The following is a 26782-nucleotide window of genomic DNA, read 5'->3' on the forward strand; positions in this document are numbered from 1 at the left end:
GTGTCTTTAGTCGTGACGTTTTTACTTTGATCCAATTTCCTCATTGCTTAATTTAAACATCTATCTGGGTTTACCAGTTTTAGTAGGGGACCTAAAAACCACTATTATCTCAGTAACAAGACTTCTTCAAATATTTATTTAAACTTTAGATATTGTTACTATTTTCCAAGCTTTGGTTTTGCTCAAGTGACCTCTTTTGAGACATCTCAAGTACCCCATTTTACCGTGTGAGTGCTCCATTTGGGGAACGTAGTAGAATTCTTGATCCAAACTCAAAGCTCAGCAACTTGGAGATGGACTCAAATCACTGTTTAATCCAAGGATGCAGATTATATTCAGGGCCACCTGTAACAGAACTATTCTCTATGCTTAATTTAATCTGTGTGCCTCCCTCGATAGGACACTAAGATTTTTTTTCATTAATTTTTATTGGAGTATAGTTGCTCCAACATGGTAACATGTTGTGTTAGTTTCTGCTCTACAGCAAAGTGAATCAGCTATACACAGAGACATACCCCCTCTTTTATAGCACAGGGAACTCTATTCAATGCTCTGTGATGACCTAAATGGAAAGGGAATCCAAAAGAGGGGGATATATGATACTAACAGGCTTCCCTGGGGGCTCAGTGGTAAAGAATCCTCCTGCCAGTGCGGGAAATGTGATTTCAATCCCTGGTAGGGAGGAGCCCCTGGAGATGGAAATGGCAACCCACTCCAGTATTCTTCCCTGGGAAATCCCATGGACAGAGGAGACTGGTGGGCTACAGTCCATGGGATTGCAAAAGAGTCAGACATGACTTAGTGACTAAACAACAATGATACTAACAGATTGAAGTTTGAGTTGGGGAAGGATTCCCTAAGACCTGCTTCATCATTTCATGTCACTGTTCAAAAGTCCAGTGGCTTCTTCTTGCTTATGATACTATGTTTCCCTGACCTCCAAATGGCCATGAGGCTAGTCTTAATCACAGAGCTTGCTTCACATACAAAACTGTGTCTCCACTTAGACCAAAGCTCATTTCTCAGAGCCTTTTTAATCCTGTATCTCTCTATCTATACTCTACCATGAAGTCACTGTTGTTTGTTTCAGACTATATTTTCCTCCATCTTTCTGAGATCCTATTGGATTATTATCCAAATCCACTTTCAGAACATTTCATGTATAACAACGTAAATTCTATACATAACAGAATTTATGAAGATCCAGATGATATACAAACACCATACATATAACTATACATGAAATACACCAAAATCCAAGTTTAGATAATAATACATGGAATTTTCCTGATAGTCCAGTGGTTAAGAATCTTCCTTCCAATGCAGGAGATGCAGGTTAAACCCCTGGCCAGGGAACTAAGATCCCACATGCCGCAGGGTGACTAAGCTCACGCCACCACGCACACACCAGGAAATTGAAGGTAAGACCCAACACATACAAAAATAAAAATAAATAATAATAATACTTTGCTGCTGCTGCTAAGTCTCTTCAGTCGTGTCCGACTCTGTGTGACCCCATCGATGGCAGCCCATCAGGCTCCCCCATCCCTGGGATTATCCAGGCAAGATCACTGGAGTGGGTTGCCATTTCCTTCTCCAATGCATGAAAGTGAAAAGTGAAAGTGAAGTCACTCAGTCGTGTCCGACTCCTAGCGACCCCATGAACTGCAGCCTACCAGGCTCCCCCATCCATGGGATTTTCCAGGCAAGAGTACTGGAGTGGGGTGCCATTGCCTTCTCTGAATACTTAACTATATTACTATGCATTATATTATGCATTATGTATGAGACGTTGCACATTATGTATAACTAATATTCTCCTTGGTACATTTTGTGGCCTATGATATGTAGTCACCAAATACTTATTGAATAATAAAGATTTTCAATTTATAAAACAAAAATGACTTATAGATACAGAGAACAAACAGGTGGTTGCCAGAGGGGAGGAAGTTGGGGAAGGGGCGATAACAGGTGAAGGAGATTGAAGTGCAGAGTTCCAGTTACAAAACAAATCAGCCATAAGGATATAATGCAGCATTAAGATGGGTGATCAGGTATTTCCCTGGCGGTCCAGTAGCTGAGACTCCAACTTCCAATACCGGGAGCCCAGATTCGATCCCTGGTCAGGGAACTAGATCCCACGTGCTGCAACTAAGAGTTTGTGTGTGACAACTAAGACCCAGTGCAACCAAATAAAAATTATTTTTTAATGTATGATTAGTAGTATTGTAAGAACTTAATACAGGGACAGCTGGTTACTAGAAATGGTGATCATTTCATAAAGCATGCCAATGTCAAATCATTATGTTGTACACCTGAAACTCAATAATAATGTTCATGTGTGCTCAGCCTCTTAGTCATGTTTGACTCTTTGTGACTCCATAGACTGTAACCCACCTGGCTCCTCTGTCCATGAGATTCTCTATGCAAGAATACTGGAGTAGGTTGCCATTTCCTCCTGCAGGGGATCTTTCCAACCCAGGGATCAAACTTGCATCTCCTGCATTGCAGGCAGATTCTTTACCACTGAGCCACTGGGGAATAATATTGTAGTCAATTATATTTCAGAAAAAAATATTTACACTGTTACACCTTATTCTGATACCCTCAGTTCAGTTCGGTTTGGTTGCTTGGTCGTGTTTGACTCTTTGTGACCCTGTGGACTGCAGTACACCAGGCCTCCCTGTCCATACCCAGAGCCTAATCAAACTCATGTCCATCGCATCGGTGATGTCACCCAACAATCTCATCCTCTGTTGTCCCCTTCTCCTCCAACCTTCAATCTTTCCCACCATCAGGATCTTTTCCAATGAGTCAGTTCTTTGTATCAGGCAGCCAAAGTATTGGAGTTTCAGCTTCAGCATCAGTCCTTCCAATGAATATTCAGGACTGATTTCCTTTAGGATGGACTGGCTGACTCTCCTTGCAGTCCAAGGGACTCTCAAGAGTCTCCTCCAACACCACAGTTCAAAAGCATCAATTCTTTGGCGCTCAGCTTTCTTTATAGTCCAACTCTCACATGATACCCTAGTTTGGGTTTAAATAAATGGGTACAAATTTCACAGAAGACGTTTTTCTGCTTGGAAGTTGTTTTCACATAAATTCATTTGTAAAGATTATACAAGAAAAATATGTTTTCATTCATGTTTATTGGAAAAAAGATATTACTTAGTATTTGTATCTTATATTTTCTGAAAAAGAATACAGGTAGTACCAGAAATATAGCCTAGTCTTATGATAAAAAAGTGTTTGATAAATGTCAATGGTATGAAACCAGAGGTCACCAAATTAAATACATAACTACATGACTCTCACCTGTCCCGGACTCTGGCTGGACATATAAAAGCACAGAGACCAGGGTGTTAGTCACAATGTTGGAGGCAGTGTGAGTGGGCCAAGTGGGTCTGCCCACTTGGGTCTGCCCCCAAGTGAAACCATCTCCCTCCCAGCAGGATGCTTTGGTTACATCGGGGCCAGTTGGTGGGCAACAATGTAACCATCCTCTAGCATAAACTTTTGTTTTCCTAACACTCTTGCTGATCCTCATCTCATTTAGCTGCTGTATTCATCATCGTGTAGTCAAACACACCAGGGAATTCTAAATGGTGTGTAAAGAGAGCATCTGTCCACTGCCGGATGGGCACATCTGCACCCATTAATTTTTCATCATTTCCTCAAATCAGAGGTCAGATGTTCACAATGTGCTAATGTCCTGGCATCTCTTCATGCCTCTAAGGCACATCTTGCAATTATAAGAAAATGACGTAGCTCCGGCAGAGACCGTGGAGAGCTGCAGAGAGCCTACTTCCCACTTTCAATGGGGAAAAAACCTCTAATTTAAAAAACTGTATTTTCAAAGAGGATGGAGACAAGGAGTCAGTTTGCTGCGTATTAAACATAGGGTAATCATCTTTGTTATTTCCTGTATGCTTGTTTAGAACAGAAAGAAAGAAAGTGAAGTCACTCAGTCGTATCCAACTCTTTGCGACCCCATGGACAGCAGCAAGAGTACTGGAATGGGTTGCCATTTCCTTCTCCAGGGAATCTTCCTGACCCAGGGATCGAACCCAGGTCTCCCGCATTGTAGACAGACGCTTTACCGTCTGAGCCACCAGGGAAGTCCTTAAGCGCAATTTTCTTGATTGAGTGTTCCTTCTTTTGTGTTGTTCAGAAACACAATGGCCCATAACATTCTGACTTTTCTTTTACCTGCTAATAGAAATGCCTTGAAAGTGAAGTGGCTCAGTCTTGTCTGACTCTCTGCGACCCTATGGACTGTAGCCTACCAGGCTTCTCCGTCCATGGGATTTTCCAGGCAAGAGTACCGGAGTGGGTTGCCTTTTCCTTCTCCAGGGGATCTTCCTGACCTAGGGATCAAACCCAGGTCTTCTGCATTGAGGGCAGAAGCTTTACCCTCTGAGCCACCAGGGAAGCCCAGAAATGCCGTACCAACTATTATCTTTTTCCCTCTTTGTATTTCTTATTTTTTTGTTTACATCATTTTTCTTTTTATTCTGAAAGAGGAAGACGATGATCTGCTGCTTTCAGACACCTTCTCTTAGTCACTCTACTTGCTGAAGATTTCTGATCCCTTCCCTTTCATTCTGCCTTTTGGGATTGGGTAAAAGGAAGAAAAACAATTTGCAGCAAGACAGATAATCATGACCTTTGTACGTGGGTGGCAGGAATTAAAGTCTTCAATGAGCTAACAAACATTTGCTGTAGGGGAGAAAAACCCTTATGCAAATATTACCTTCATATATAGAAGCAAACTGTTCTCAGGAACATCGCCTTGGTTAATTACCAATCTCATGGTGTGTTAAATATCTAAAAATAACTATTGATTGTCCTTCTCTGCAAAGAGTTGAAATCACAGCAGGAGGACCACAGAGAGAAAAGATGTTTTTAAAACTTGGATGACTTCCCAGGATTTTTTTTTTTTTTTTTTTTGGCTTCTCACTTTCCAAAAATACAAGGTAACTTCGGAGATTTCCCAAGCTGTCAGAAGGTTTGGAGAGTGCGTGTCGGCATGCTCATCGCCCTCTTAGGAAACAGGCTCTCTGGTTTTCTTCCCAGCCTTGCAGTCCATGTAAGCATTTTGCTAACAGCAGGTCAGCTGTTCCAACTTCACAGTGGCTATCAACATAGACCTTGTTATCAAGGGTAAGAAAATGCTTTTATTCAAGCCTGGTTTTCTTGAAGTCTCCCTTTTGTTAGCAACCATAGCCGTCACTGCTTTTGTGAATATATTGTATGCAACAACCTTCCTTCATTATATAAAATTGCCTGGCTCCCTTCCAGAATGTTCTCAATGACTAAACCGCTGCCAACAGCCGGCACTGGCACCCTCAAGGTAATTATCTGGTGGACATAGTCAGCACAGCACTTTTCTTTGTTATTAAAAACAAAAAAAAAGAGTAGTTTGGCATCCTGGTGTCCACGGAAGTATTTTGAGTACTTGCCCTCTTAACTCTTTATTGATCAACTACTACGGACTTTCTGTTATTTTCCAAGGAGCTAACCTTGATCCAGGTATTACAGGATGCCAAAGGAACCCTAAGGATGGCATTTTAGATAGGCACAGCACTCTAAAGTTTATAAGACATTTGTATAGATGTTGTGTTTTCCTTCTAGCCACAGATTAGAGAGTATTAGGACAGCAACAATCTGTTTTGGGTAATGGGACATATATCCATTCACCTTGTTTTAAACAGGGAAGGAAGCTAATATTTAACATTGCACTTGGACTAAGCATTGTGGTAAATTTATATACATAATATATATAAATATATACATATATGTTTATTATGTCTGTACAATATGAATATGTTTATTATATACATGCAGTATATATGTATATATGCACATATATTTGGGCTTTCCAGGTGGCGCTAGTGGTAAAGAACCCTCCTGCCAATGCAGGAGACATAAGAGACACGGGTTCGATCCCTTAGTTGGGAAGATCCCCTGGAGGAGGGCATGGTAATCCACTCCAGTATTCTTGCTTGGAGAATCTCATGGACAGAGGTGCCTGGTGGGCTACTGTCCATAGGGTTGCAAAGAGTCAGACATGACTGAAGCAACTTAGCATGCATGCATGCACATATATTTATTATATGTATAAATTTATACATAAATTTATTTACTGTAAATATATTCTAATTTCTACTCCCAACAACCTTTCAAGACAAATTTTATTTAAAATCAAATCAAATGACGTAACTTATCCCACATCCAAGCCAGCTCAAACACCTGTGCTCCCTCCACTAAATCATGCAGACTAATATTTGTAACAAATATTTTCTTCAGGAACAAAATAAAATGGTTGCCGCCACAGGATATTGGTATTTCAGTGTTCCTCCCATGTAGCAAGGACTTCCCTGGTGACTCAAATAGTAATGTGTCTACCTACAAAGAGGGAGACCCAGGTTCGTTCTATCCCTGGGTCTGGAAGATCCCCTGGAGAAGGAAATGGCAACCCACTCCAGTATTCTTGCCTGGAGAATCCCATGGACAGAGGAGCCTGGTGAGGTACAGTCCATGGAGTCGCCAAGAGTCAGACATGACTTAGCGACTTCACTTTCCCTTTTCCCATGTATCTATATTTCTGAGATCAGCAGTAGGGAGAGTTAAGTAGGGACTGACTGCTGGGTCCTTAGCCCAGACTCTGATTCTCTGTTTCATTATATGATGGAATGTAAATGAGATTCCTGTCCTGATCTCTGTAAGGCAAGTGCAGAGAAAAAGAGAGCGAGCCAGGCAGTCAGACAGAAAAAAAAAAAAAAAAAAAAAGGAAATATATTAGAGGGAAAAGAGAGGGTGACTGGCCCTTAAGGAGCACCAGGGTCCTCCCTTTCTGACAGGGTCTTTCTTATACCCCACCAAAGAAAATTCTCTGAAGGGAGAGTTAATTTTTGGCCTGTAGTTGAGTCCTGTGCTCACGTAGCCCGAGGTCTGGAATCTGGTGGTCTCGTAGCTTTGAGAAGGTAGGCACCAGTGAGAAAGCAGAGTGTTGTTTGGGAAGTTTGGTCAGTCTCAAGGATCACTGTGATTTTATTTTTTGTTTGTGAGATCAACATAATGAGCCATCTTAACAATGAGACCCCACGTGGGCCCTCTCAATCTCCGTGGCCAACTTCCTGTGCTCTGTGGATTAGTTCAAATTCCTGACCTCCACATGAGACCAGGCAGCTTGTGTCAGATAATGGTTTAGAGAACTCGAAGAAGATTCTGTTGGTAAGATCTGACCAATGATGAATAATGGGTAGTTCTGCATATGAATCCTTTCTCTTCTCTTCAGTCCCATAAGCTCTAATTTCTAGAAGGAGACACTTGTCTAATTTGGGAATGAATTAGTTGTGCTCTATCTACTAATTTACACAGAAAAGAATTGTATAGGCTCCTAAGGAAGTTTATACTGGTATAAGTGAAGTCGCTCAGTCGTGTCTGACTCTTTGCGACCCTATGGACTGTAGCCTACCAGGCTCCACGTTCCATGGGATTCTCCAGGCAAGAATACTGGAGTGGGCTGCCCTTTCCTTCTCCAGGGCATCTTCCCAACCCAGGGATTGAACCTGGGTCTCTTGCGTTTGCAGACAGACGCCTTACTGTCTGAGCCACTAGGGAAGCCCTTATACTGATATAAAGGATGCACAAATGAAAAGTAGCTTCCCAATTGTCAGAAAACAAGCACACATTTAGACCCTAGTGGGACTATAGACAGGAAAATCATTGGAAGGGCGTCTATGCAGTGTGTGCCCAACACCCTAAAAAGTTCTTATCATTTTCCCCAGGAAAACAGCCTCTAAGAACACGTTAAAGGAAGTAGGTTTGTAAAAGTCAATTTATGAATTCTGTTGATCATCGCACGTCAACATTCTGTGTTCATACCAAATTGTGGAAGTTTTTTTTTTTTTTGGAAGTATAATTACTTCACAATGTGTCAGTTTCTGCTGTACAACAACCTGAATCAGCTATATATATACATACACCCCCGCCTTCTTGAACCTCCCTCCCAGCCCCACCATCCCACCCCCTAGGTCATCACAGAGCACTGAACTGAGCTCCCTGTGCTATGCAGCAGGTTCCTACTAGCTAGCTGTTTCACACATGGTGGTGTATATATGCCAATCCTAATCTCTCAGCTCATCCCATCCTCCACTCTCTGCCCTGTGTCCACATGTCCATTTGCTATGTCCCAAACTGTAGAGTTTTTAAATGACTTTATTGCAGTATCACATTAATGTACACTGAACAGTACATATTTAAAGTGTGCAGCTAAATGAATTTTAATGTTTTCATGTGTGAATCAATCAGATAAATCAGGACACTGAATATTTCCATCACCTCCGAAAGTTCCCTCATGCCCCTTGGAAATCCATCCCTCCCTTTGTTCTTGTCCTTAAGCAACCGCTGTCACTCTAGGGTGTTTTATAGAATTTTATGTAAAAGGACTCACATGGCATATATTATTTTGTGTGTGGATTCTTTCAGTCCACACAATGATTTTGAGATTCATTCATGTTCTTGTATATTCCAGTAGTTCTTTCCTTTTTATTGCTAAGTAGTATCTCAGTGCATGTATATACCCCAGTTTGTGTATTCATTCACCTGTTGATGGACATTGGGGTTATTTTCAGTTTGGAGTATTACAAAAGCTGCTATGAATATTTGATACACATAAGTCTTTGTATGGAGAGATGTTTCATTTATCTTGGGTAAATATCTAAGGAGTAGGATGGCTGTATCACGTGGTGTGTGTGTGTGTGTGCGTGCTAAATCACTTCAGTCGTGTCCAACTCTTTGTGACCCCATGGACTGTAACCCACCAGGCTCCTGTGTCCATGGGTTCTCCAGGCAAGAATAATGGAGTGGGTAGCCCTTCCTTTCTGCAGGGGATCTTCCAGACGCGAGGATCAAGCCTGCATCTCTTGCATCTCCTGCATCGGCAGGTGGGTACTTTACCACTAGCACCCCCTGAGAAGTCGATGGTGTACGTTTAACTCATTAAGAGAAAATTCTCATGCTATCTAAGCAAAAAACAATAGTTAAGCAAATTAATGATGCTGTCTCCAAATGGACCACTATGTGAAAATTTATAATTAAAAATGATGATTCTGAGGAATATTATAAACATGAGAAAATATCACAATATATTGTTAACTGAAAAAAAAAAACTTTTAGACTCTCAAATAGGAAGTATGATCTTTAGAAAAATGATTTGTAATATGTATAATAATGTCAACCATGATCATCTACAAGGTAATTTTCATATTTTCCAGCTTTCTTTTCTAAATATTCTAATACAGAAGTGTCTTATCAGAGGGAAAGTGAATATATATACATATATATATATTTACATATATATATATTCTTTTTTTCAGTCTTCCCAGAGGCACATCTGTCCTCTGAAGGAAGGAGTTTTCCAGCAAGGAACTCTGGAGAAATATAATAGAGCAGAATAAATGTTTTAAAAATAGTATCTCAGTTAATTTGCTCCTATCCAAAAGGCAGATGACCCAGTATGAATAGAAACATAAATAATAGGCCTTATCTTCTTTCTGGACCAAGACTTCAAATGAATAAATAAATATATTCATAAATGTGTCTACCATTTTACTGTTTACCAAGTGTTTTTCACATATATTAACTCTGGTTAGTCCTTACAACCACCCTTAAGTGGTCCCAGAGGAGTTTATTGCTGGAGTAAAACTATACATTGTGTGTTTAAAATTTTCCAGCAGAGAAAGCTCCCTCTTCAAGTGCTTTATTCAAAAGTATAAACCTTTTATTAAAGAATCACTGTATCCCAGGCTGACTTTGCACGGTCCATGTGCACAGACGCCTGAGAGAAAGCATCACGGTGTGTGCTAGTGACAGGATTGTTCTGAGATACCTTTGTGTTGCTATGCGTAATGGCAGAGGTGGAAGCAGGGCTGTAGGCTTTGGTCTCTCCATGTCTATGAATAAGAACATAAGGAGATCCCTACATAGAAGAGGAAGGATGCTTTTCTTTGTATGCCTCTTTTCCCCCTTCAGTCCACCATCTCCTGCTTTCCATCTCCTGAAGTGTTTAGCTCAACGAATGATGAGTGGTCCCAACTAAATTAGGTAAATCCAGGCCAGTGCCATGAAGGTTTGGTGGTATGTAGATCCCATAATGAATGCTCTCTCAAGGTCCCCACTCTGACCTTCCTTCAGATAGAGGCTTCTCCAGAAACTTTTCATTGGACATGAAACATGCAGACTAACCACAGATGTAGAACTCAACACAGATGGAGCCTTGGAAAAACCATGCACACATACAACTTCCCTCCTCCAAAATTTCTAATCCCTTATTATGTGCACCTCTTTATTTTTATAGCATTTATACAATTTATTTAACTTACTTTATCTGCACTTGCAATATGATCTGATACAAAACATTCCCCACCCAAATTATAAGCCGTCTCGTATGCCTCCTCTCAGTCATCTCTGCATTGTTTGTAGAGCTCAGTGTAGCAGTTTTGTACATGGTAAGTGTTCAATATATTCAATATATTGAATTGAGTTTGTTTCATTGATTCACAGTCTATTTTACAAAATGCTAACAGATGAATGCACCTTAACAAACTGCTTTCTTCAAACCTTTTCTGGCCTCATGATCTTCATAACACTTCCCCAAATGTCACCTAATGCCAGTCTCTTTGGTGCCAGCCCAACGTGCACAGTGGACTTCCTGTTTGCTCTATCGGTTCGCTCTACATTGCCCCCTCCAAATTCTTGTTCCTCCCACCCAAGCAAGAGAAATACCTGCTGAGATCTCAGCACCTTTGGTGTCATCAGTCTTAGGTGTGCTATTTCTAGTTCTGGCATGTAGCTCCTCCAAACAGTATCAAGAATTATGAAACACTACTTGCAAACTAACAAGCTGGCCTGCCATATTTTCATGGATTTGCTGATAGAAAACCTAAGACTCTTGTGTCAAAGGCAAAGGACATTTACTCCTCACAACAACAGCAAGTGTCAGAATATTAGCATTTTAGCATCCATGCTGGTTCTCTCACACAGGGACAAGTAGAGGGCCAAATGAGCCATTCACATTCAGTAGGTCCCATTCCAAAAGAGGAACTTTGAGCTTAGGGCACTGGAGTCTTTGATAATGATCAAGAAGCAGGCATACACACCCTTTGCTCCAGAGAGAGACACTATCACTTGTCTTCTAAGACTGTAAGTCAGTCTGTCCTTTGCTGGAGAGGGAAATACAACCTCTTTGCCTTCCAAGAAGGTTTGCTGTGCAAGTCTAGATTTAAGGGCTTGCTTCCGAAGTTATGCAGAAATGTAAGTGACCCATGGAGAATTGTTTCCCAACAATGTCCATCCTCATTTCTATGCCATCCCTGCTCTGGTGGAATTGGCCATGAATATCCCCTGCCAGTGCTACTCTGATGAATCTGACCAACAGAGGCTGGAACAAAGTCCATTCAGTTTGTAACATATAGCATTTAATAAAATCTGCCATGAAGAGATCTCCAATCAGGATAATATCAACCTGTGGTAGTAATCTCAACTATTCCTCCCAGGATCCCAGATCCAGGCAGCTAAACCCACCACATAAGCCATCAGGGTCTACTTTAGGTCACTTGAGACATCCAGTCACAGCAGGAGGTATTAGCATTTGCCCAGGCTCTGTGCCTTGGCCCATAAGAAGGAAGACTAGTGGCCAGTGAACTGGAGCTAACTGATTGCTTTCTAGAGTAAAGTTTGCATCATTGATGACATCAGCCTATGTGAGAGACAAATTTCTTACCAATTTTTCTAACTGCATGGCACCTGTCATATGGATGACTCTATGTTATATGGATAAATGTCTACAGAGTGAGCATAAATAATGACTGTTATGCACCCAAGATGTCTCCCCCACCAATATCTAAGAGTAGCTTTATTTCAGAGACATATTGTAATTGTGTGAGGGCTATGTGATTTATTGTTGGTATTTCCTTAAATACTTGAGGATCTCTTATGAACATCTATAAAGTACAAGTCACCATATTTTTAGAGAGAGACAAGTTAATGAATGTCAGGCTTTCTCACAATACAGCCACAAAGGCACACATGGTACCACTTAAAAGAATTTATAATTGTTAGGGCCAGCCGAGTAGAACCCACATCAGTCTCATGGCAGAGGTTGGCAGAGCCTTTAGTATGGCCTCCTAGTCAGACAGAAGAGCTCAGGTTTCCCAGCTCAGTTTGAATAATTGTCTTGGGCTTCCAAAGCACAATTCATCCAATCTGTCATGTTTATCACACCATACACTAGGTTGTATTTGCCTGCCTCACAGAATGACCAAGAATGGGGTAGGGAAGAGATCAGAAGGTGACGACAGGTAGACACTGGGACCATCCCCTGTTATTTGTCAGCAGGTTAACAGGAAAGAAAAAGAGAGTGTCGGTTGCTCAGTCGTATGTGACTCTTTGTAACCCCATGGACTGTAGCCCACCAGGCTCCTCAGTCCGTTGGATTTCCTAGGCAATAATAGTGGAGTGGGCTGCCATTTCCTCCTCTGGGTCAAGAGGGGATATGATCAAATCATGGTTAGGACTGGTCAGGAATGGTAGACCCAACACTGGGTTAAATTTGAGGTACATGCAATCGCTTGGGAGAGAAGCAACAGGACATTTTTTGGAGAAAATCTCCAAAGGTAACTCTGGAAGACAGATTATTAATATCTGAGAGCTACCATATCTCCCAGGATCTAATGTGTTCCCTCCCCCTGCGATTGTTGTTCTCATTCCACGGCTGCAAATGTGGACTGGTCCCCATTTGCACTCAGAACTTATGTCTGGGAGAGTCAAGTGCAAGAGGGAAAAGTGAATTTTTATAAATCTCATAGAGACTCATTATGCCGCAAATCTTGGCCCAAATGGGCCTCCATCAGGGATTCTGCGAGCAGTACAGCCAATCAGGAGATAATTCATTATCTGTAAAGATCTTAAACCCTGTCAGTCAAACAAGAGACTCCAAAAGCTGAGCCAGAATTAAGTTTCAGCCCCCTCGGGCCCCTTTAGGCTGGCCTGTCATTCAGCCTATGTGCCAACAGGGCTGATCTAGGGCTCTCATTAGAAAAAAGGGAAAATGTCATGCCCAAGAATAATCACAGAGGGGACTTCCCTGGCAGCTCAGTGGTTAAGAATCTGCCTGCCGATGCAGGGGACATGAGTTTGATCCTGGGTCCAGGGAGATTCCACATGCCCCAGAGCAACTAAGCCCGTTTGCCACAACTACTGAGCCCATGTGCCCTAGAGCCCAGGCTCCACAACAAGAGAAGCCGCCACAGTGAAAAGCCTGAACACTGCAGTGAAGAGTAACCCCCACTCACGGCAACTAGAGAAAACCTGTGCAAAGCAACAAAGACCCGGCACAGCCGAAAATTAAAAAGAACAGGGAGGAATTCCAGATTTACAGAGCAGGTCTGCATTGTTTTCTTTTCTACTCCTTTCATCTTAAGGATAGGAAGCAGTTAAGATGATCTCTCTCTGAGGAGACCTCATTCAAGGACCAAACTGCCTCACTAAAGTGTAGAGTAGATTAAGGAGATAGAGTCAGAACTCTTTTTCAGGCAAGTTTTGAGGAGCCATACCACGCTGGATAATAGCAGGTGCGTGTGTATAACAAGGAATATGGGAAGTCCATCAAATATCCTTTCTGTACCACTGTTGAGTGGCTGCTGCAATTCAGTGTGGAACACTGCACCACATTTTCAGTCTGAGAATGATCTGGAAAGCTGAACACATGGCACAGTTGGTTGATGCAAAAGTAATAGTGGTTTCGGACCCTGAAATTTATATCTTTATAACTAGGCTCGAAAACATCTTTATTAATCAAAATAGGAATCGTTACAATCAACATATTTTTGCCAATGAGAAATAAGTTAGTTTATTCCTGTAGCAAAAAAAAAAAAAAAAAAAAATCCATGCTTTGGGATTCAATGAACTCTTGGAAAGCATTTTCTGCCTCCTGCTGGCTGAAAGTGTTTTCCCTGCAAAAAGCTGTCAAGATGCTTGAAGAGGTGGTAGTTGGTGGTCAGGTGAATGTGGCAGATGAGGCAAAGCTTCGTAGCCTAATTCATTCAACTTTTGAAGGGTTGGTTGTGCAACACACAGTCGTATGTAGTCGCAGAGAAGAACTGGGCCCTTTCTGACCAGTGCCAGCTGCAGGTGCTGTGGTTTTTGGAGCATCTCATCGATTTGCTGAGCATACTTCTCAGATGGAATGTTTTCACTGGGATTCAGAAAGCTGTAGTGGATCAGACCAGCAGCAGACTATCAAACAATGACCATGACAGTTATTTTTCTGGTGCAAGTTTGGCTTTGGGAAGTGCTTTGGAGTTTCTTCTCAGTCTAGTCACTCAGTTTGGTTGTCACTGGTTGTCATTTAAAATCCACTTTTTGTCTCATGTCACAATCCAATTGAGAAATGGTTCCTTGTTGCATAGAATACGGGAAGATGACACTTCAAAAAATTTTTTTTCATTTGTGGTCAACTTATGAGTCACTCACTTATTGAGCTTTCTCATGTTTCCAATTTGTTTCAAGTGCCAAACAACCATATACTGATTGATACTGAGTTCTTGGGAAACTTCTTGCATAGTTTTAAGAGGATCAGTTTCAATGATGTTCTCAGTGGGTCATTGTCAACTTCCAGTGGCTGGCTGATGCGCTTCTCATCTTCAAGGTTTTCGTCTCCTTTGCATAACTTTTTGAACCACCGCTGCACTGTACACTCACTAGCAGTTCCTAGGCCAAATGTGTTGTTGATGTTTCACATTGTCTCTGCTGCTTTGTGATCCATTTTGAACTCGAATAAAATAAAATCACTCGGATTTACTTTTTGTCTAACATCATAGCCATAGTCTAAAATGCATATAAAATAAACAAGTAATAATTCATTAGTAGAAAGCACAAACCAAGAAATTGCACATTATAATGATGTATAACATAACCACATTTATTTATGTATTCCAATACCAAATGGCAAATTTCAACAATGCAAAAAAGCAATTACTTTTGCACCAGTCTAATGGTTTTTAAAGTCCACCTAGTATGGCCAGAGTTGGCTGATTGGACTGACATACAACATGGCCACCAGCATCAGAGCATAAAGTCCTTGGTGCCCAGTCTCTGGAGGCTGGTGTGTGACTGCCTATGGTATGATGATGGACCCAGGCAGATGTGTGATCTGTGGAGTTCAGGCTCCATGAGTAGCTAGATTACGGTTGGTCTTATCAAAAACAGACCTTACTGTGGACATCTTTGTGAGTGACACAGATGGTCCAATCAGCAACTCCCAAAGTGCCTTTAATCTGCTTCAAAATGTACCTTTAATTTGCCCCAAACTGTGTCTTTAATCCGCCTGCCTTTGGTTTTCTGACAGACCAAACAGCCAGACTATTGGCAGCAGCTCAAGAATCAGTAAACACTAAAACGAAGCTTAGGAAGGCTGGTTTTGTCCAGAGCTATGAGAACAATCCGTCTGCTGATTGGCACAACCACATCCATTTTCACAGCTACGTAGTTGACTCAGCAGCACAGTGCATGTCATCAAACAGCAGTCTGGCCAAACCATCTGATAACCAGGTCCCAGCATCCAGGAGAACCTCCGGAAATCAAGAGTTCCATTGAGCAGTGACTCTGCCACAGGCTGGAGTTTAGGATGAAGTTCCCCCCAAGTGGACTCAGTTCAGTCGCTCAGTCATGTTGGACTCTTTGCGACCCCATGGACTGCAGCATGCCAGGCCTCCCTGTCCCTCACTAACTTCTGGAGTTTACCCAAACTCATGTCCATTGAGTTGGTGATGCCACCCAACCGTCTCATCCTCTGTCATCCCCTTCTCCTCCCGCCTTCAATCTTTCCCAGCATCAGGGTCTTTTCAAATGAGTCAGCTCTTCGCATCAGGTGGCCAAAATTCTGGAGTTCCAGCTTCAACATCAGTCCTTTCAATGGACACTCAGGATGAATTTCCTTTTGGATGGACTGGTTGGATCTCCTTGCAGTCCAAGGGACTCTCAAGAGTCTTCTCCTACACCACAGTTCAAAAGCATCAATTTTTCAGTGCTCAGCTTTCTTTGTAGTCCAACTCTCACATCTATACATGACTACTGGAAAAACAGCCTTAACTAGATGGACCTTTGTTGGCAAAGTTATGTCTCTGCTTTTTAATATGCTATCTAGGTTGGTCATAACTTTCCTTCCAAGGAGTAAGCATCTTTTAATTTCATGGTTGCAGTCACCATCTGCAGTGATCCCTTTGTCAGAAAACTGAGATACTGCTGGAGCCAGGCCCTCTTCATTGTTGAATATGCCATTTCCAATTGCAAAGCATCTTATTGGGTCCCTCCCATCTTGTCAGTCAAAAAGTAGAAATTAATCCACTCCAAAACAGGCAATAGCCTCTATCAAACCCCCCATGAGTTCAGGGCTCAGTGTTGAGAAAAGCCCAAGAGCAAGGTAATAGCTGCTTTTCAAATGGAAGATAGGAAATCTAAAATCCCAATGAACACTTCCAGGTAGAGGCTAACTCCCTTTGTCAGAGGTTCTAATTGGTAAAATCCTAAATCATAGGGAATTGTAGTTGAAAGTGGTGTTCAGAATTAAGGACCCCAAAGGCATGGTTACTTCTTGACATGCAACAATTTCTGATCAGAATAATCATGTATTGTATTTACAGGCCAGAGAATTGAAAGCATAAATGCATTGACTCTTCCTTTACATCAGGTGTAGAAACAACCTCAGTACATGGGATCTGCCCAAGGCCCTATCCACAAGGTCATGTTGCCTTTCCTTTCCCACTAACACCCATGGGTGGAATTCAGGTGCCCCTCCTCTCACAAGATTGTGTAGGATGGAGACTTGGATGCCTGTATCCAACAGAACCATAAAAGTTTAAGTCCCTTTCCTCCCAGAAGTTTCCCAGCATGTTTATTCCGGTATATATGACCTTTGGTAGTCTTTGGGGACAGGGAGACATCTGTCCTATCTTTGACCATCTTCTTAAAGCAATGGAAGTTGGAGTAGCAGAGGAGAGAGGAATCAGGTGGCACCAATCACAAGATACGTTTACTTTCAGTTTTGAGCAATATGGTGCCTTCTGTGTCTCAACCAAATTAAATTCCAATACATTCTCATCTATCCGAAGGCTGTCTATTTCAGTTTTGGGAATTCTCTGACTCAGCAAACATGGGCACATTATTGTTTGCCTGGGACCACAGGGTTTACAGTTGTTTGTGGACTTGGCCTTGACTCGCACAATATTATAGCACCTTTTTAAAAAATATAGGCTATAAAGATTTATTAAATTGTTTCATTATTTATGGGTACTGCATAACTTTCTGCTTCTTAAGTAGGTAAAATTGTTGTCCTTTTTATAGCACTTTTATTGAGATATAATTCACATGCCATAAAATTTATCTTTTTAAAGTATACAATTCAGTGGTTTTTCTTATTGTCATAGAGTTATGAAGCCGTCAACACAATCAATTTTAAAACTCTTTTTCACCCCTAAAAGCACGGTCATACGCATTAGCAGTCACTACCCATTTACCACCACCCACACCAACACTGCCAAACACCCTCCTACTTTTTGTTTTTATGGATTTGACAGTTTTGAACATTTCATATAAACAGAATTGTACAATATGTGGCCTTTTGTGTCTGGCATCTTTCACTTAGCATAATGATTTCAAGGTTCAGCCATGTATTTTTTTGCACACAATTTTTTTTTATTATCAAGATATAATTCACACATCATAAAATTCACCATTTTAAACTGTATGATTCAGTGGTTTTTAGTGTAATTGCAGTGTTGTGCATCCATCACTACTATCCAACTCCAGAACATTTCCGTCACCCCAAAGGGAAACTGTACACTTGTTAGCAAGACTCCCAATTCCTTATTCCATTCCTTCCTTGACAAGACTCATCTATGTTATACTTTGTCTTGTCTCCGCACCCCATTCCTCTTTATCCCTGAATGTTCCATTCTGTTAATACCATTGATTGTTTATCCTTTCATTAGCTAATGGACATTTCAGGTCTTTCTGTTTAACTATTATAAATAAGGCTACTACTAACATCTGTGTAATAGTTTTTGTACAGATATATGTTTTCAGTTTTCTTGGGTTAAATATTGGGTAACCAGGTGTGGAATTGTTGGCTCATATGGTAACTTAATGTTTAACTCTTGAAGGGGCAACCAATCCATTTTCCAAGCCAGGTAAAAATACAACCCCATCAACAATGTGAAAGTGAAAAAAGTGAAAGTGTTGGTCACTCAGTCCTCTCTGATTCTTTGTGACCCCATGGACCATAGCCTGCCAGGCTCCTTTGTCCATGGACTTCTCCAGGCAAGAATGCTGGAGTGGGTAGCCATTCTGTTCTCTAGGGGATCTTCCCAACCCAAGTATCAAACCTGGGTCTTTTGCATTGCAGGCAGATTCTTTACCATCTGAGCCACCAGGGAAGCTCATGAGGGTCCTAATTTCTCTATTTTTACCAAATTCTTATTGTTATCTGACTTTTTGGTTATAGCTGTCCTAGTGAGTGTGAAATCATATCTCATTGTGGTTCTAATTTGCATTTTCCAAATGACTGATGATATTGATCATTATTTCATGGGCTTATTTACATGATTCTATATCTTCTTTGGAGAAATGTCCATTTATATCCTTTGTAACTGAAGTGTTTATCCTGTTATTATTGAGGTTCAGACATCACTTATATATTCTAGATGCAAATCGCTTATCAAGCATTAGATTTACAAATATTTTACCTCATCCTATGAGTTGTTCTTTCATTTTCTTGTTGTCCTTTGATATTCAAAAGATTTTAATTTCGATGGAGTCCAATTTATCTTCTTTTCTTGTTCTCACATTAAAGAAGTCTTTGGGACTTCCCTGGTAGTCCAGGGGCTAAGACCCTTAGCTCCCAATGCAGGGGGCCCAGATTTGATTTCTGATCAAGGAACTAGATCCCACGTGTTGCAACTAAAGATTCTGAGGGCTTCAGCTAAGACCCAGCGCAACCAAATAAATATAGGATTTTTTTTTAAAGAAGTCTTTGCCTACTGTGATTCCTTCTAAAAGTTTCAAATTCTAAATAGTGACCTACTTTGAGTTAAGTTTTGTTTGTGTATAAGGAAAGGATCTGATTCCATTCTCTTACACATGGATATCAGTTCCGGCACTTTGTAAAAAGCCTATGCTTTCTTTCTTTGAACTGTCTCAGTATTCCTCTTGAAAAGCAATTGACCATAAATGGAAAGGTTTATGTCTGGCTTTTTGATTCTATTCTATTGATCTGCTCAATACCCCAGTAGCACATTTTGTTAAGGAGTCCACCTTAATCCAGAGCATTTGGTGCCCCATTGACATAATGACACCTTGTAAATTCTTGTCTGATTCCAGCACAAGGATTAAAGGTGCTTTCTAGGGCAATGGGGGTAATTACAATCATGTGTCTGAACTTGGTGGGCGGTGGGGCAGTTTCTCATTCTCTGTTGGGAGAATGTTCTTTTTTCTGCATTAAAACTCATTCTGGGGCAGCAAGACCCCAAGTATCCTTCACTGCCTTATCCATGGTGTTCCATAGGGTTTTGTCTCACCCTGTTGCTCAGGAGAATCTCCCTAAGGAGGCTGAATGCCCTTAAACCTGCTAAGTCCTCCTGTTAAAAAAACTAAGGCCTTTAACATCATCTTGAAGCGGTTCTAAGGTTTGTGCAATAGGCTGCAAGAAGGGCTGAGCCGGAAGATGGCCCTGCTGTTGCCTTTCATCCATCTCAAGTATTACATGCCCACCCTCCTTCTGCCAAGTGAATCAGCTCATGTGCTAGCAAAATGCTTGGGTTCTGACTGTAGGGGCTCTAAACGTCACAATTTTACACATGCACCTCTCTAAAGTATGAACGCTCTGAAATTTTACTTTACTTGCAAGTTTAAAAATAAGCTAGATTGTGTTCTTGTGTTCACAAGAAATCACTAATCAGAGACAAAGGATGGTTTGTTATTCAAAGTAATAGCACTAGTCAGAGTAATAGCATTTGTTCTAGTTCAGTTCAGTTCAGTAGTTGCTCAGTCGTGTCCGACTCTTTGCGACCCGATGAATCGCAGCACGCCAGGCCTCCCTGTCCATCACCAACTCCCAGAGTTCACCAGAACATATGTGCATCAAGTCGGTGATGCCATCCAGCCATCTCATCCTCTGTCGTCCCCTTCTCCTCCTGCCCCCAATCCCTCCCAGTATCAGAGTCTTTTCCAATGAGTCAACTCTTCACATGAGGTGGCCAAAGTATTGGAGTTTCAGCTTCAGCATCAGTCCTTCCAATGAACACCCAGGACTGATCTCCTTTAGGATGGACTGGTTGGATCTCCTTGCAGTCCAAGGAATTCTCAAGAGTCTTCTGCAACACCACAGTTCAACAGCATCAATTCTTCAGCACTCAGCTTTCTTCACAGTCCAACTCTCACATCCATACATGACCACTGGGAAAACCATAGCCTTGACTAGATGGACCTTTGTTGGCAAAGTAATGTCTCTGCTTTTGAATATGCTATTTAGGTTGGTCATAACTTTCCTTCCAAGGAGTAAGCGTCTTTTAATTTCATGGCTGCAATCACCATCTGCAGTGATTTTGGAGCCAAGAAAAGTAAAGTCTGACACTGTTTCCACTGTTTCCTCATCTATTTCCCATGAAATGATGGGACCAGATGCCATGATCTTAGTTTTCTGAATGTTGGACTTTAAGCCAACTTTTTCACTCTTCTCTTTCACTTTCCTGAAGAGGCTTTTTAGTTCCTCTTCACTTTCTGCCATAAAGGTGGTGTCATCTGCATATCTGAGGTTATTGATATTTCTCCCGGCAATCTTGATTCCAGCTTGTGCTTCCTGCAGCCCAGCGTTTCTCATGATGTACTCTGCATATAAGTTAAATAAGCAGGGTGACAATATACAGCCTTGATGTACTCCTTTTTCTAGTTGGAACCAGTCTATTCTTCCATGTCCAGTTCTAACTGTTGCTTCCTGACCTGCATATAGGTTTCTCAAGAGGCAGGTCAGGTGGTCTGGTATTCCCACCTATTTCAGAATTTTCCACAGTTTATTGTGATCCACACAGTCAAAGGCTTTGGCATAGTCAATAAAGCAGAAATAGATGTTTTTCTGGAACTCTCTTGTTTTTTTGGAGATCCAGCGGATGTTGGCAATTTGATCTCTGGTCCCCAGTATTCTTGCCTGGAAAATCCCATGGAGGGAGGAGCCTGGTGGGCTATAGTCCATGGGGTCGCAAAGAGTTGGACACAACTGAGCAACTTCACTTTCACTTTCTAGGGATGACTAGGTGGAGACTATATGGAAACTGTTTTTGCTACTTTTCTTTGTCTAAAATTATTTCAAAATGAAAATAATGAATGACTATAGCAATCCCCCCAGTGGATTCTAAAGCAGGCTAAAATTTGAAAAAACAGTGCACTGGAGTTATGGTCCTGATTTCTTGGCTCTGGCTATATTGCCCTATGCAGGTGATGGTCACTTGTTCCTATTTCTCAGGTGGGATGGTAAGAACCAGGTGACTCTCCCCTTTGTTTTTCTTTCCACTCTGGATCTGTGGAACGTCTTGCTTGATTGAACCAATATCTCATGCAGGTTGGCTTCCCCAAAATCTAGATTTTGGACAAAGATGAGAGAATGTTACAAAACTATTTGACCAATGTTCTCAAGTCATGTTTTCCAAGCTCCTTATCAATACTAAAGCTAACATCTGCCTTTTCCTGATCCCATCTTTCCAAGGATTCTGAACTTGTGGAGTGGATACCTCCCTGTAACCCCAACACCTCAGTGAATTAGATATGATCAAGAGATATGAAGTCACATGGTCAGTACAGGACGTGTAGTTCAGGCCAGGCAGTTTCCTAAGTTAATTCCTGTGTGCAGGTAGGAAGATACATTTACCAAAGGATAATGACTTGTCATTTAAAATAGATTGGGGAATATACCTAAAGCAATAGAGAAATGTCCTGAAAAATTCCATGTATCTAAATGTATGATAGAAGAATTATACACAAGTAAGTGAGGAAAGGAATAGTTTTTTTAATGTGTGCTGGGTCAACTGGATATTCATATACAAAAGAATAAAGAATGAAGTTGGGCCCTTTTCTTACATCATAAGCAAATGCTAACTCAAAATGGATCATAGACCAAAATGTGAGAGCTAAAACTTTTAAACTTTAAAGAGGAAATATAGGAGTCAGTTTTCATGATCTTAGATTAGGCAAAACCTTCTTAGATGTGACTCTAAAAGCTCAAGTGAAAAAAGAAGAAAATTATCTGAACTTCATCAAAAGAAAAAATCATTTGTGCTTCAAAGGAAGTGGAGACAACTTTCAAGATAGTAAAAAGCCCATGCAATGGGAATGAATACTTGCAAATCATTTATCTGATAAAGGAATTATATCCAGAATATATAAAGAACTTCTACAATTTATTCACAAAATGATGCAGAAACAAATTTTAAAAGAGGCAAGGGATCTGGATGGACATTTCTGCAAGAAGCTACACAAATCATCAACTAGCATATGAACTGATATTTAACATCATTAGTTATTAAGGAAATAGCAAAACCACCATATGATACCACTTCACAGCCACTAGGATGTGCCCAGTTAAAAAGTCTGATTACAAGTGTTGGCAAGGATGGGGAGAAATTAAAACCCTCATGCATTGCTCATAATGATGTAAAATGGTGCAGCTTTGAAAATTGTTTGACAGCTTCTGAGAAAGTTAAAAACAGAGTAACTGTGTACTACAGGAATTTCACTCCTCGCTTGCTCTCTCTCTTACACACACACACACACACACACACGAGAATAGAAAACATACATCCACACAGAAACTTGTACACAAATGTCAAAAGCATTATTCACAGTATTCAAGAGGTGAAAACAACCCAAATAGTCCACTGATGGATAGATAAACACAGTATATCCATACAATGTAATATTATTCATCAGTAACTAGTATTGAAGTACCGATATGTGCTACAACATAGATGAACCTTGAAAAAACATTGGTTACGTAAAAGAAGCCAGTCACAAGAACATGTATCATATGACTCCGGTTAACCAGAATAGGCAAGTCCATGGAGACAGAAAATACATTAGTAGTTTCCATGGCTGGAGGATTGGGTGGGAGGGGAGAGGGGGCGGGAGTGACTGCTTCTTTTAATCACCAAATTAATTGTGGTGATACTTCCACAGCTTTGTGACTACATGAAAAGCCATTGAATTGTACATTTCACATGGGTGAATTATATATTCATCTGAATATATGAATCAATATATCTGCTTTTAAAAAAAAAAAGACTCGAGGAAAGAAAAAAGCTTATGCAACTCTATTAAAAACTTAACCTCAAAATCTTTAAAACATTGACCATGATTATTTCCACAAGAGAAAACTAAAAGTTGTTATTTTCTTCATTACACAATTACTATATTTTCTACATGCACAAACGATATTTTTAAAATAAGAAAATGCTGATATTTTAAATTGTTAAAATGTGAGAAAAACTGGCACTATAACAAGCTTCTCAGCATGCTCAACAGAGCTATGCATAGTGAAAAACATCAATATGAAAGATCTGTCCATCATATCCTGGGATGACGGTGTCTCTGGACTGAAATACATTTGACCCAAGTTCTGGTTAGCTGTAAATGATTGACAGGCCAACAAGGGCCAATCTCGAAAAAGATCTGCTTTCTAAACACCACTTTGGTTTGTACTGTGTAGCCTGGAATTGAAGTCACAATGCCTGGATCTGCTTGTTGTATGGAGGCTGCTGTTTCCTCATCTATAAACTGTGAGAGAAAATAAACACATACCATAGAATGCTTCTGCACTGGGGTTAGATCAGCGTGCAGAGTCAGCGTTCCCTGTGAACTTGATAGAAATGTAAACTCCTGGCTTCACCGCAGGCCGCCTGAGTCAGAAGCTCTGGGAATGGGAGAAGGAGGCCAGCAATCTGTGTTTAAGCAAACCCTCCACTTGATTCTAACGCCTGCTGGGATTGAGAACTGCAGATCACACAGATCTTCCTCAGTTTACGATGAAGTATGGTGCCTCCCTGGTGGCTCAGATGGCAAAGAAGTCACCTGCAATGAGAGAGACCTGGGTTCTATCCCTGGGTTAGGAAGATTCCCTGGAGAAAGCAATGGCATCCCACTCCAGTACTCTTGCCTGGAGAATTCCATGGACAGAGTGGGCTACAGTCCATGGGGTCACAAAGTGTCAGACATGACTGAGTGACTGTTGCTTTACAACCCAATAAACCCATTGCAAGCTGAAAATACCAATAAGTCAAAAATACATTTGATACAACTATGTTATTGAACATCATAGCTTGACCTAGCCTGCCTTAAATGTTCACAGAATACTTCCGCTAGCCCAGAGTTGGGCAAAAGCATTGAACACAAACCTTGTTTTATAGTGAAGTCTTGGGTATCTCATTTAGTGGGTTGAATACTGTACTGAAAGTGAAAAAACAGAGGGGCTCTGTGGGTGCAGAATGGTTGTGAGTGTGTCAGTTGCTCACCCTCGTGATCAACTCCCAGTGGCCTGCCTAGGAGCTTATGCTGCTCAGCCCAGAAACACCAGAGAGGATTGTACTGCATAAGGCTCACCCAAAAAAGGATCAAAATTCCAAGTATACTTTCTACTGAATGCCTATCGCTTTCACGTCATCATAATGGTGAAAATTTTAAGTCAAAAATTCAAGGACCATCTGCACTGCTAAAGGGTTGAGAAGGAAAATCATCAGTTGGTGCCCAGGGAATATTTTCACATCATGCATCTCCAGACCACAGGCATCCTGCAATGTCCATTTTCGACCTTCTATTCTCGCACCCTCTCTTTGTGTCTTTTTAGGTTGTTCTCTCTCTCTTTCTCTCTCTCTCTCTTTCGAACCTTCGCTCACGCACATAAACATGCAAACACACACACACTTGAATTGCTGTCATAACAACTCACCATTACTTACGAGCTTGTCCCTGCCTCAGATGTCCACGCATACAGTCAGAATAGTTCAGAGCTTTCACACAGATTTCCTCCAATTTCTTTCTGGCAAAGGCCAGTAGGCAGCTTTTCAGTTGGGAAGGCACTGGTGTTCGGTCAGCCAGTTGTGTCCGACTCTTGGCGACCTCATGGCTGCAGCATACCAGGTTTCTCTGTCCCTCACCATCTCCCAGAGTTTGCCCAAGTTCATGTCCATTGCCTCTTGATGCCATCCAGCCATCTCATCCTCTGTCGTCCCCTTCTCCTTCTGCCCTCACTCTTCTCTAGCATCAGGGACTTTCCCAATGAGTTGACTGTTTGCATCAAAATACAGGAAGGCACTTGAGTGCCCCTAAATTCCCACCCCCTTCTTCTTGGATATGTCCCTGTTGGAAATACCTACTCCTACCTTTTATTATGGCTGTTTCTTTTCCCACAAGATTTTTCATTTCTTACTCTAGAATTTTTTTCAAAAACTTCCTGCTGATAGATTAAAATGTTCCTACCTCCTGCCTTCTTTCTGACCCAGCTCTCCTTCCCTGCATATCTATCTTCAAATTTGGGAGCCAGAAGCTAGCTGTGATTTTGAGGGAAGCAGTATGATATTTAAAATTGACTGGAGGTCTTAGCAGGGGGTCAGGGAGGAGTTAATTTTTTAATGCTAACATTTCACGCACACACAGCCTGTCTCTCTCTCTCACTCACACACACACACACACGCACCCCATTTGTGCGCACATACACACTGAAAGCCAAGGGTGATATAAAGAAGGAAACTCCAAAACAAATTGCTTTGCCCACCTGAAGGAATCTCTGTTTGTATGTTGTTTTACTAGTGTGTTTGTTTTTCTCCAGTGCTCTCTTCCAAGACAACTGATTTCTTTGCCCAGCACGTTTTGCGATGCTCAAGACCTTCTATGAGCACCCTGATCTAAGAACTACAGAAAGGGCTGGCAGGCGGAGCAAAATCGTGAGGATGGATCTCGAGTTAAATCTCTTCTCCCACCTCTAGAAAACAGCAAAAATAAGCAGATGCAATTTGTCACACTCACCATGTTGACAAGATTACCGTAAGTGCTACAGGCAGAGACAGCAGCAAAGAGCCTCCTTCATCTGCCAACTGTTCTGTGTCTTAAGGGAATGTGTTGACTCTGAATGACTGAACTAAGCTATTTTGCAGAATATATGAATCTTGCCTCTGACCCCAGCGCTTAATGGCTGTGTTGCGGAACCGCATTCTCCATGTCAGACACGATCTGTACACGATAGCTGCACATCTCCTTCCCACTCCTTACTTGTCTAAGGCAGCAGAGGGAGACGGCCACATACCACAGATATTTAGGTCTTTCACCGAGTTTCTCAAGTCAGCCTAGAAAATGTTGATAGACCTCACCGTTTTGTAGGTTCCGGTAATGATTTCTCATACTCAGAGAATTCTTATCATGGTAATAAGATAGTGTGTGTTCATTTGTTCACTCCCTTCAGACCAGGGATCTGAAAAGACATGTCCACGACACACAGTAAATCGACTGGGAAAGTTAAAATGTTCAAACACATTTATTTTGTTCTCTACACAATTGAACAAGGAGCACAATATGAAGTTGGTTTGTATCAGAAATCCCTTTGCTTCCACTTCCTTAGATTGTTCTGGTCCATGTCCCCCATGGAAATGCTCAGAGGTCTCGGCTCTATGCAAGTTTCTTGCTTTCT

At 41.3% G+C, this 26782-nt stretch overlaps 1 long non-coding RNA gene across 2 annotated transcripts in view; it reads right to left on the reverse strand.

The window, feature by feature from the left end:
- The window catches only part of LOC129643037 (uncharacterized), a 66437-nt gene that overhangs the window by 33123 nt on the left and 6532 nt on the right, over positions 1-26782 (reverse strand). The gene's annotated exons all lie outside the window — the stretch shown is intronic.

This window comes from Bubalus kerabau, chromosome 2 (assembly GCF_029407905.1).
Source record: "Bubalus kerabau isolate K-KA32 ecotype Philippines breed swamp buffalo chromosome 2, PCC_UOA_SB_1v2, whole genome shotgun sequence".
In the NCBI taxonomy this organism is placed as follows: domain Eukaryota; kingdom Metazoa; phylum Chordata; class Mammalia; order Artiodactyla; family Bovidae; genus Bubalus; species Bubalus kerabau.